The sequence below is a fragment of the Arachis hypogaea genome, chromosome 11 (genome assembly GCF_003086295.3).
Source record: "Arachis hypogaea cultivar Tifrunner chromosome 11, arahy.Tifrunner.gnm2.J5K5, whole genome shotgun sequence".
Taxonomy (NCBI): Eukaryota; Viridiplantae; Streptophyta; class Magnoliopsida; order Fabales; family Fabaceae; genus Arachis; species Arachis hypogaea.
This window is the reverse complement of record NC_092046.1, coordinates 68,215,174-68,228,166: the sequence shown is the minus strand read 5'-3', so window position 1 is coordinate 68,228,166 and position 12,993 is coordinate 68,215,174. Positions and strand designations below refer to the sequence as shown.

The window sequence follows — 12,993 nt, the reverse complement described above, 5'->3', positions numbered from 1 at the left end:
CAACGTTAGTGACACTCAACTTTGTCACTAACATTGGAGATGGCTAGCATGGCCACGTTAGAAGCCACGTTAACCTAGTTAACGTGGACTCTAACGTGGGAGCTAAGGGACATATTGGAACGTTAGTGACAATGTTAAGTGTCACTAACGTTCTCGAAGGTTGGCAAGCCTACGTTAAAAGAGCCACGTTAACTAAGTTAACGTGGACTCTAACGTAGAGAAGGGAGAGGCTTCTCAACGTTATTGGGAAAGTTGAGTCCCAATAACGTGCACAAAGGACAAAGAGGCAACGTTAGTGGCAACGTTTGTGCCACTAACGTTGAGGTTAACATGGCTCTTACTTAGGTAAGGAATGTTAGTGAAAAAGTTGAATGTCACTAAAGTTCTCGAACCCATATCTTCACTGAACGGTAACACCCCTAACATCCTGAGCTAAAGTCTCCGCCCACTTCACACTTTCTCTCTACAAGTAAAGCTGAGCCCAATGAAGAAGAGAACTGCTTCAAACTCAAGATCCAAAGGCCCATACCCAGACTTGAAGAATCAACTAGAAGAACAGAAGAGTAGTATATATAAGAGTAGCTTTGAATTATTTTGGGAGTTTGGAAATTATAGGGAGCCTCTTGGCATAGAACTACTCTCTGTATTTACTTTCTCGGCACTTCTAGTTTTCATCATGTATTCTCCATCCTTGTTTTCATTTTCTAGAGCTATGAACAACTAAACCCCTTTCATTGGGTTAGGGAGCTCTGTTGTAATTTGATGGATCAATACTAGTTTTCATTATACTTCTTCTATCTTTTCTCTTGATTTTACTTGAAAGCTTTCGATCTTCATCCAATTGGGTAGTTTTCTTGGAAAAGAAGCTATTCATACTTGGATCTCTTCTGAACCTTGAAAGAGGAATGAAGAGATCAAGCTAGAAATGCTTTCTCATGTTGGACCAAATTGGGTTTGGATGGATAAGTGACTAAAATCCTCTCAACACTTGGTTTGGGAAATGCATGTGGTATAATCAGTGACCATACTTCATCTCTTCTCACTAGCAATTGACCAAGGAATTGGCTATTGATCAAGATTTGAGAGATTGAATTACAAGAAATTGTAATTCAATCACTTAAGATTGCCAAGGAGATCAATGAGTGCATTGATTGAGGAAGAGATGAAAATGAAATTGATCCGGAGAATGCAACATTTCCTAAGCCCAATGAACTCCCCATTTTTGATCTTACCCATTCTCTTTAATTTCTGTTATTTACTTTTATGAGCAATTCCCCCATTCCCATTTACAATTCTGCAATTTACTTTCAGGCATTTACTTTCAGCTCTTTAATTCTGGCATTTACTTTTCTGTCAATTACCTTTCCGCCATTTTATTTTCTGCAATTCTCAACTCAAATTCTGGATTCGCTCAACTAGAACATTCCTCTAATTAAAGTTGCTTGATTAATCAATCCTTGTGGGATTCGACCTCACTCTATTGTGAGTTTTTACTTGACGACAAATTCAATACACTTGCCGAAGGAAATTTGTTGCGAGACAAGTTTTTAGTGCATCAAGTTTATGGCGCCGTTGCCAGGAATTGATTGTGCATCAACAATGATTAGATTGGAGGATAACTAGATTGAGCATTTTATTTTTGTTTAATTTAAATTTATGTTTGAGTCATTTACTTTCTGTTTTAGTTAATTTCTTCCCTTCCCCCTTACTTTTTCTTTGTCATTTACTATTCATCTCACTAACCCACTAACTATTTGATATATTGCATCACTCACACTAACAGTAATTCTGACAGATAAACTTTCTGCACTTATTCTCTTTGCTTGTACTTGTTGGTTGTATGACAGGGAGAAGAAGCGGGACTTCAAGTTCCTTTGATTCTGAACCTGAGAGAACCTTCCTTAGACTAAGGAGGGAGGCAAGAGAAAAACGTGTAGTTGGTGCTGAAGAAGAGGAGGAATACTTTGAGGAATACTTTGAACCAAACATGGAAGAAAACATGGAAAACCATCATGAAGAAGAGGCTCACAACCATGGCAGAGGAGGTCGAGCAAATCATGCTGGGGAGGATAGAAGAGTTTTAGGCTCGTACATCAATCCAAACCCAGGAAACTGTGGAAGTAGCATTCAAAAGCCAACCATCCATGCCAACAATTTTGAATTGAAGCCACAGCTCATCACCCTTGTTCAGAATAACTGTTCGTTTGGAGGGAGTGTCCAAGAGGATCCCAATCAACATTTAACCACCTTCCTGAGAATATGTGACACAGTGAAGTCTAATGGTGTTCATCCTGATGCCTATAGACTACTCTTATTTCCATTCTCACTCAAGGATAAGGCAGCCAAGTGGCTGGAGTCTTTCCCAAGGGAAAGCTTGACAACTTGGGAAGACGTGGTGAACAAATTCTTAGCAAGATTTTACCCCCTCAACGAATCAATAGGCTGAGAGCTGAGGTCCAGACTTTCAGGCAACAAGATGGTGAGACTCTATATGAAGCATGGGAGAGGTTTAAAGACCTAACAAGGAGGTGCCCACCAGATATGTTCAATGAATGGGTGCAGCTGCACATTTTCTATGAAGGGCTCTCTTATGAGTCAAAGAAGGCCGTGGACCATTCATCCGGAGGATCTTTGAACAAGAAGAAGACCATTGAGGAAGCCATAGATGTCATTGAAACAGTAGCAGAGAACGACTACTTCTATGCTTCTGAAAGAGGGAACACAAGAGCAGTAATGGAGCTAAACAATGTACATGCTCTGTTGGCCCAAAACAAGCTCATTACCCAGCAGCTGGCTGACCTCACCAAGAAGATGGAGAGGAACCAAGTAGCAGTAATCTCCACTTCATCAACAACCCAAGAAGGAGTGAACGAAGAAGCAGAGGGTAGTCAGGAGCAAGCCAACTACATTGGGAATTCACCTAGGCAAAACCATGATCCATACTCCAAGACCTACAACCCTGGATGGAGGAATCACCCAAACATTGGGTGGGGAAATCAACAAGACCAAAGCCTTGATCAAAGACGCCCAAATCCAAACAATTCAGCCCACCAACACTTCACATCTGGACCATATCAACACCCCCAAAACAACACCTCCCCACATTCATATCAAGGCCAGAATAACCCTACTCAGCCTGACCTATCATCATTTGATGAAAGAATCTCAAGGATTGAGAATCTACTTGAAGGCATAAGCAAGGAGATTCAAGACAACAAGGTGTTCAAGAAGGAAGTGCGAGCCAGTTTCAAGAACCAAGGAGACACAATCAAGAGGTTGGAATCTCAAGTGGGGTATCTCTTTGAGCAAATTCCCAAACCCACAGATGGATTTCCAAGTGACACAGAGAAGAATCCGAGAGGTGAAACAAAAAAGGTAAGATGGGAAGATTGTAAGATGGTCACTGTAAGTAATAAGGAGACTGAGGACAAGCCAAGCAAGCTGTCAGAACAACCTGAAGATACCTCGGCAGAGAAGGAGGAAAAAGAGTACCAAGAACCAGAAATCTCAAAACAGGAGCTGCTGAGACTCTATGCACCTTTTCCCCAACTGCTCAATGGTGCTGTGGAGAAGAGAATATACTCAAGATTACTGGACTTGTTTGTATCTCTGCATGTGAACATACCATTCATCAAGACTATCCAATAAATGCCTGCGTACATCAAGTATATGAAGGAGCTGCTTCCCAGGAAAAGCTCACTCAAGGGAGGGCAAACTATAGTAATGAACAAAGAGTGCAGTGCCCTCATTCAACCACAGTTACCAACGAAAAGAAAAGATCCAGGGAGTTTTCATGTCCCCTGTGCCATAGGGGAAACAATGTTTGATAGAGCACTTTGCGATTTGGGAGCAAGCATCAACTTAATGCCCTTATCCCTGGTGAAGAGGCTGCAGATCAATGAGATATTGCCCACAGATGTAGTCATCAGGCTGGCTGACAAAACTCAAAAACAAGCAAGAGGGGTGGTGGAAAATGTGTTGTTAAAGGTGGGGAAATACTTTCTTCCCATAGACTTTGTCATCTTGGACATGGAAGAGAGTCACACTCACCCAATCCTATTGGGAAGACCATTCCTAGCTACAGCCAGAGCACTCATAGATGTGGAGCGAGGGGAGCTAATATTGAGGATCCATGATGAACAACTCAGCTTCAATGTCTTCAAACTCTCACAAGAAGCAGACCAAGAAAACAAAGAACCAAGGAATGATCATAATGAGATGCTGACAGAGGAAACAAGCACTGAAGCACAACCAACAAATCTGAGAACCGCATTGAATGATGAACAAGGCAAACAGCAATTGTCACAGCTCGAGGAGAAGCTGGAGGAACCTAAACCACCAGAGGCATGTGAAGACAACAACAAAATTCCCTTAGAAGATGAAGTCGCCAAGAGCAAGGCAGCATCAAAAGGGACAAAGAAGAAGGTACCAAGGGGGTGGAGGAACAAGAAGATCCCTACGGAAGGCTTCTCTCTAGGAGATAAAGTGATCTCAGCTTACTTCCCGGATATCCCCCCTAATCTTCCCACTGTACCATCTCAGTTACCTAAGGTCTTCACTATCAACAAAGTTCTCTCCTTGGAACATGTAGAGATCGTTGATACAACCAATGGATATAAGTCCAAGGCAAGAAGGGAGGACTTGAAGCATTATCAACCTCCCTGATGAAGGAGAAACGTCAAGCTAGTGACGCTAAAGAAGCGCTTCATAGGAGGCAACCCATGTTTTATTAGCTTTTACTAGTGAATAAGTCAATGTTCATGAATTCCAACCCAAACTTGGTGAAGTCCTTATATTGCAGTATATAGTGAAGAACAAGTTTGGTGTTCAAAGCGTACCAAGAAAGCATGAATGCAACAGAGAGCATGCTAGTCTTGGAGCTTTGAACAGAACTTTTCATCACAGTGATCCAAACTAAGTTTGGTGTCACCCCATGTTGCCACCAATATGCATATAAGGATACACAGTTAGTTAGTTAGTTGGAGTTCATAAATAAACAAAATCTTTTCTTCTCTTTATTATTCTAGCCGTAAAAATTTAAATTGATTTCTTTTTGTGACATTTCTTACTTTTCTTATTTGATCTTTATAGGGAAAGGAAAGGAGCATTGAAAGAGATTGATTGGACAATTTAATGGGAAAGGTTCGGCCACTTCATGAAGAGGGTACTACACACGTGCCTCAAGGGGGAATGCATTGGGAATGGTTGCCATGCAACATTGGAGGAAGAACAAACTTGGAAAGTGAACCAACTCCATCATAAAGTTGAGAATCCTCGTGCTTACTCCATACAAAACCCCATCCGTTATCATACACCAACCCCATCAATCCACACCTTTCATCTCTTCATCACTTCTCTATATAAGTGAATCAAATCCACATCATCTCCACATTCGAAATTCATACCCCTTGCACTTCACTTTCCAGCAACCAATTCTTCAACTTCCCACTCTCTAAATCCCACATCTCTTCCCTTCACTACACCCTTTTCGCTTTAACTTCATTCATGGCATCATCAAGCTCCAAGAGGCAGAAGAGGAAGGAACCAATGGAGAACATTCCCTTCGATGAGAAGAGATTCAAGACTGCCTTCCATGAAAGAGAATTTGAGCGGATAAAGCTCAAAAAGATACTGCCCGAGTTAACCCTCTAAATCAATGAAGACGAATGCCCACAGATTTGGGAGAAGATTGAAGAAAGAGGGTGGCAATTGCTCACCAATCCAGAGGGGAAGATCAATGCAAACCTCATCAAAGAGTTCTACGCAAATGTGGTCAGAAAAGACAAAACCAGGGCCCCAACCTTCAAAAGCTATGTAAGAGGAAAGGAGGTAGACTTCAGCCCAAATGCTATAATAAGAACTCTTCACCTAAAATCACCACACTTTGATGAGCCTAGCTATCATGCAAGGATAAGTAAAAGCCAAGACAATGATGAGCTCACTGAGATAGTGACTGACATCTATGTTATAGCAGCTGACTGGGAGAGGTATGGAGATGGGAGACCGCGGTTCATCAAGAGGGGAGACCTTAGCCCAGAAACCAAGGGGTGGTTTAAACTCGTGAGAATATCTATTCTCCCAACTGCAAATAATTCAGAGGTAAATATTAATCGAGCAACTATGATACATTGCCTAGTACAAGGTGGAGAAATCAACGTGCATGAACTTATAGCTGAGGGAATTCAAGATTCAGCTGAGAAGCTTGAATCAGGTGCCAGGCTTTGGTACCCCAGCACCATTCTCCGATTGTGCACAAAGGCCAAGGTGGTCTTTGAGGATAGCAATCCAGACTGGGTTAACCCAAGGAGGCTAATGACAACCCAGCGTATGGCCTATACTACACCTGCTCAGCAACAAAGAAGGCCACAAATAGGGAAACTAAAAGCAAAGGAAGGAGCTCACCAAGAGGAGTCTCATCAGGAAGAATATCAACAGGGAGAGCATCCTTACCCAGCTGATTTGAATATGAATCACCTTCTAAGAGCTATTGAAGATTTGGGATGAGACATATGGAAGGACAAGAGCAAATATTAAACTGGATGAGCCAACAAGAAGAGTGGAAGAAACAACAAATGGAGCAGCAACAGGAACAATACTCCCAGCTCACTCAAACCATCCACCAAGTTACTGAGAGGCAAGAACGTCAAGATAAGCATTTGCAAGAACTCAATCAGCGACAAATAGCCCAGATGAAAGCATTCAATGAGTTCACTGTACTTAATGAAGGACGGCAACTACATCGGGAGGAGTTCAACGTCAACACTCAAGCCAAGTTGAACTACATGTCCAGTAATATGCATCATCTACACTATGCCATCCCTACATATGATGAGGTCCAAAAAGATTTTGTAGAACAAGAAGAGAGAAAGGTGAAACAGCAAAAGGAAACACTCAAGAAGAAGATGGAAGATGGTGGTTTCTGGAAGAAGCTGCTTGGAAAAGGTAAGGGAAGTGGGAGCACAAGCAATCAAGAAAGAGAGCATGGACATCCACAAGAGTAAAAGGTGGTGGAGTTCCTTCTTTGGTCCATCTGTCTCTATGTTTTAAATAAGGAAGATCTTATATGAAATAGAACATGCTTCCATGTTAGTTGAACTTTTTAAATTCTGTCTTTAAAGTTTCTTTCCGAGAAGGTCTCTGTGTGCTAGTCTCTATGTCACTGCATCTTTACTTTGCTTACTTGTATGTTTGTCCCTTTAAATCAAATGAGAAGAGAATGAGTGTTTTCAAAAGACCAGAGAGGAGTTCATACTATGGAGTAAGTTCCTGAATTTGTGGTGTGGTCATAAGTTAGCTAAGTTGGTTCAACCACAAAGGTGGGAAGACAACTATCTGTCATGAATACTATGCTTGAGACACACCCCATGAGACTAGGTAAATAAGAAGATCCTAATAAGAAAAAGGGAAAGAACAATCAAAGTTGAGGAATAAAAGAAAAATAGTAAGCAATAAGGCTAGGCACCAATGGTTTTAATCTTGAGACATGTGTCTGTGGTGCTCCTGTGTGAGGGATCTACTTGGATGAATAAGCTCTTAGGGGTGCCTTATCACTTGGTAACTTGGGTTAACTAACCCGGGATTATCAGCTGAAAGTCCACTATCAAGAGTAACCCTCACTACAGAGCATTTAATAACCCAAAGAGGTGCTGGACACCAAGGTCTCAAGAAAAGAAAATAAATAAACTATGTGCCTGTGGTGTGTATGTATGGGGGAGAGACTTGAGCAAGTAAGTCCCTAGGGGTGCTTCAACACCTAGCACCTTGAACCAACTGGTTTGGGAGTGTTGGCTGAAAGCTTATCTTAAAGAGTTGCCCCCTTACAGAACACTTAGCCTAAGAACAAAAATAAGCCCTGAAATAACAACAAAAGGATCAATAAATAAAAGTTTCATGGGATGCAATCACAGTGAGCATTCTAGGACATGATAAAGGTCTGAAAGCCAGAAATGAACCTAAGTTGCTATGCATGAAACCACCATAAAACCAGGGACATGACTTCCACAAGAATGACTCATTTCTCTTAGCATTCCTTTCATCATTCTCTTGTTCCAGTACTTGCTTAGGGACAAGTAAGCTTTAAGTTTGGTGTTGTGATGCCAGGGTATTTTGGCCAGTTTCACTGACCTTTTCTTTACTGTTTTTAGGGTAGTTTCATGCATTTCCTTAGGAAATAAGCTAGTTTTGGGTAGATATTCACTTACATCTTGATTCAAGCATACATTGTGCAGTTTACATGATTTCATGAGGATTTTGCATAAATTTAAGGACAAATTGGATGTTGCATTTCCCATGACTTGGACTAGAACTTTGATGCACTTTATTGCTTGATTTCAGGACAAAGGAAGCAAAGAAGAACCACATTAGTGGCTACGTTAGTTACACTAACGTTAACACTAACGTGGAATGGGAGTAACTTGTAAAGTTAATGAGAAAAGTGATTGCCAATAACGCTCTCGAAGCCATCATTACCCACGTTAAGAGTCACGTTAACTAAGTTAACGTGAACTCTAACGTGGAAGTAAAGAAATGGAGCCAACGTTAGTGACACTTAACATTATCACTAACATTGGACCAGGATCATAAGTGGCCACGTTAGAGTCCACGTTAACTTAGTTAACGTGGCCTCTAACATTAAGAAAAAAAAGGGGGGAAGCCAACGTTAGTGACATTCAACATTATCACTAACGTTGGCCAAGCCACACAAGGCCACGTTACCTTCCACGTTAACCTAGTTAACGTGGAAGCTAACGTAAAGAGACTAGGTGTCGACAACATTAGTGACACTAAACATTGTCACTAATGTTGGGATGAACACACACTATCCCCAAGAAGCCACGTTAACTCCAACGTTAACCTAGTTAACGTGGAAGTTAACGTGAAGAAGAAAGGTGACACCAACGTTAGTGACACCCAACATTGTCACTAACGTTGGAAGGAGCCCACACAAGCCACCATGAGCCACGTTAACTTAGTTAACGTGGAAGCTAACGTGGATAAGAGAATGATGAGCCAACGTTAGTGACACTCAACTTTGTCACTAACGTTGGAGATGGCTAGCATGGCCACGTTAGAAGCCACGTTAACCTAGTTAATGTGGACTCTAACGTGGGAGCTAAGGGACACATTGGAACGTTAGTGACAATGTTAAGTGTCACTAACATTCTCGAAGGTTGGCAAGCCTACGTTAAAAGAGCCACGTTAACTAAGTTAACGTGGACTCTAACGTAGAGAAGGGAGAGGCTTCTCAACATTATTGGGAAAGTTGAGTCCCAATAATGTGCGCGAAGGACAAAGAGGCAACGTTAGTGGCAACGTTTGTGCCACTAACGTTGAGGTTAATGTGGCTCTTACTTAGGTAAGGAACGTTAGTGAAAAAGTTGAATGTCACTAACGTTCTCGAACCCATATCTTCACTGAACGTTAACACCACTAATGTCCTGAGCTAAAGTCTCCGCCCACTTCACACTTTCTCTCTGCACGTAAAGCTGAGCCCAATGAAGAAGAGAACTGCTTCAAACTCAAGATCCAAAGGCCCATACCCAAGACTTGAAGAATCAACTAGATGAATAGAAGAGTAGTATATATAGGAGTAGCTTTGAATTATTTTGGGAGTTTGGAAATTATAGGGAGCCTCTTGGCATAGAACTACTCTCTATATTTACTTTTTCGGCACTTCTAGTTTTCATCATGTATTCTCCATCCTTGTTTTCATTTTCCATAGCTATGAACAACTAAACCCCTTTCATTGGGTTAGGGAGCTCTGTTGTAATTTGATGGATCAATACTAGTTTTCATTATACTTCTTCTATCTTTTCTCTTGATTTTACTTGAAAGCTTTCGATCTTCATCCAATTGTGTAGTTATCTTGGAAAAGAAGCTATTCATACTTGGATCTCTTCTGAACCTTGAAAGAGGAATGAAGAGATCAAGCTAGAAATTCTTTCTCATGCTGGACCAAATTGGGTTTGGATGGATATGTGACTAAAATCCTCTCAACACTTGGTTTGGGAAATGCATGTGGTATAATCAGTGACCATACTTCATCTCTTCTCATGAGCAATTGACCAAGGAATTGGCTATTGATCAAGATTTGAGAGATTGAATTACAAGAAATTGTAATTCAATCACTTAAGATTGCCAAGGAGATCAATGAGTGCATTGATTGAGGAAGAGATGAAAATGAAATTGATCCGGAGAATGCAACATCTCCTAAGCCCAATGAACTCCCCATTTCTGATCTTACCCATTCTCTTTAATTTCTGTTATTTACTTTTATGAGCAATTCCCCCATTCCCATTTACAATTCTGCAATTTACTTTCAGTCATTTACTTTCAGCTCTTTAATTCTAGCATTCACTTTTTTGTCAATTACCTTTCCGCCATTTTATTTTCTGCAATTCTCAACTCAAATTCTGGATTCGCTCAACTAGAACATTCCTCTAATTAAAGTTGCTTGATCAATCAATCCTTGTTGAATTCGACCTCACTCTATTGTGAGTTTTTACTTGACGACAAATTCGGTACACTTGCCGAAGGAAATTTGTTGCGAGACAAGTTTTTCGTGCATCAGAAGCACAAACTGTACACCTGGGAATCCCTTTGGTTGGTAAGCAAAATAGTCAGAAGGTGCCACAGCTAAAGAAAACCCAAGCAGAGCTAAAACCATCAGAGTCATATGAGACCCGCAACAAAATTTCCCTGGAAAAAGAGGCCACAAGGAGCAGGGTAGCGTTAAAAGAAACAAGGAAGAAGGCACCAAGGGGATGGAGGAACAAAAAGATCCCTACGGAGGATTTCTCTCCAGGGGATAAAGTGATCTCAGCTTATCTCCCAGCTATTCCACCTCATCTTCCCACCATCCCATCTTAGCTGCCTAAAGTTTTCACCATCAGTAGAATTCTCTCCTTAGAACATGTGGAGATCCTTAATGAAGCCAATGGAGATAGATTGACTACGAGGGGAGAAGATTTGAAGCATTACCAACCACCTTGACAAAGGCAGAACGTCAAGCTAGTGACGCTAAAGAAGCGCTTCATGGGAGGCAACCCATGTTTTATATGCTTTTAAAGTAGTTAATAAAGCAAGGTTCATGAATTCCAAATCAACTTTGACATACACTTAAATGAATCCTTTTATGCAACATATAGTGAAGAACAAGTTTGGTGTTCAAGGCACACTAAGAGAACATAAATGCAATTCATATCATGTCACTCTTAGAACCTTGAACAAATCTTTTTACACCACATGGCCTCAAACTAAGTTTGGTGTCACCAATGTTGCATACATGGACAGTTAAATAGTCAGTTGGTTTGCATTCATGAATAGCACATAGTTAGTTAAAAACAAAAAAATTTTAAAAAGTAGTTATTCCATTTTTTTTTATTTTTTCTGCCACTATCCAAAATTCATTAGTTACATTCCTTTTATCTTGTAGGATAAATGAAGGGAAGATTGGAAGGAATTGATGGGACAATTGAAGAAGGAGGGCTCGGCCACTTCAAAAAGAGGGGACTATACACATGTCTTCAAGGGGAATGCATTGGGAAATGTTGCCATATAACATTAGAAGAATAACACGCCTGGAAACCGAACCAACCCCATCATAAAAGTGATGATCCTTGTGCCCATCCCATGCTAAACCCCATCTGTTCATTATAAGCCTACACCATCAATCCACACCTTTCATTTACTCACCACTTTTCTATATAAGTGGTTCTTATTCCGTACCCCTTCACATTCCAATTCTCAATTCTTCATACTTCTTACTCTCGAAACACACCTTCAACACCTCTCACTCCATCGAATCATCCATACTTCGACAAATTCAAATTTAAAAAAAAATCACTCATGGCCTCGTCCAGCTCTAAAATAAGAAAAGGGAAGGAGCCTATGGAGCAACGTCCTTTTGATGAGAAGAAGTTCAGAGCCTTTCACCATGCATTACAATTTGGGTGGATGGCTGATAAGGAGATCATATATGAGCTAGGTTTTCAAGTCAAGAAAACTGAGTGCCCTGAAATTGCAGAGAAGGTGGTAGAGTTCCCTCTTAGTTTTATCTTTTTCAAGTCTAAATAAGAAAAATCATGTATAAAATAGAACATGCTTACATAGTAGCTTAGGAATTTTCAATTCTATCTTTAGCATTTTCAGTTATTAATTCTATGTGTGCTGGTCCAAGTTACCTGTTTTCATTTTCATCCTACTTACTTGTATGCTTGCCCTTTGAATTTAATGAAAGAGAATACTATGAAAGAAACTAGAGTAGGGTTCATATGGTGGGATAATAGATTAGCTAAGTTGGATCACTGGTGCACGAAATTGTGATGTCCAAGCTCGAACAATCCCTGGCAACGTGAGCAACTTGGTACGCGTAATCGTGATTACACTTTAATTATGTAAAATTCATGGCTCTTTCTTGTCTCTGGCAATGGCGCCAAGAACATGGTGCCAATGCCATGGTTCACAACTTCGATACAACTAACCAGCAAGTGCACTGGGTCGTCCAAGTAATACCTTACTTGAGTAAGGGTCGAATCCCACGGAGATTGTTGGTATGAAGCAAGCTATGGTCACCTTGCAAATCTCAGTCAGGCAGATATAAATTGATAATGATGTTTTTGAATAATAAATAATAGAATAGGGATAGAAATACTTATGTAATTCATTGGTGAGAATTTCAGATAAGCGAATAGAGATGCTTTTCGTTCCTCTGAACCTCTGCTTTCCTGCTATCTTCATCCAATCAGTCTTACTCCTTTCTATGGCTGGCTTTATGTGATACATCACCACTGTCAATGGCTACTTTCGGTCATCTCTCGGGAAAATGATCCAATGCCCTGTCACGGCACGGCTAATCGTCTGGAGGCATCACCCTTGTCAATGGCTTCATCTTATCCTCTCAGTGAATAATACGCTCACGCACCCTGTCACGGCACGGCTATTCATCTGTCGGTTCTCGATCATGCTGGAATAGGATTTACTATCCTTTTGCGT

At 40.8% G+C, this 12,993-nt stretch overlaps 1 non-coding gene across 1 annotated transcript; it reads right to left on the bottom strand.

Annotated features, from left to right (window-relative positions):
• Positions 1 to 2,439: 2,439 nt before the first annotated feature.
• LOC112725607 (small nucleolar RNA R71) lies at positions 2,440 to 2,546 on the bottom strand. The gene has a single exon (XR_003164704.1). It is a non-coding gene; the product is annotated as a small nucleolar RNA R71 (small nucleolar RNA).
• Between the last annotated feature and the right edge of the window lie 10,447 nt (positions 2,547 to 12,993).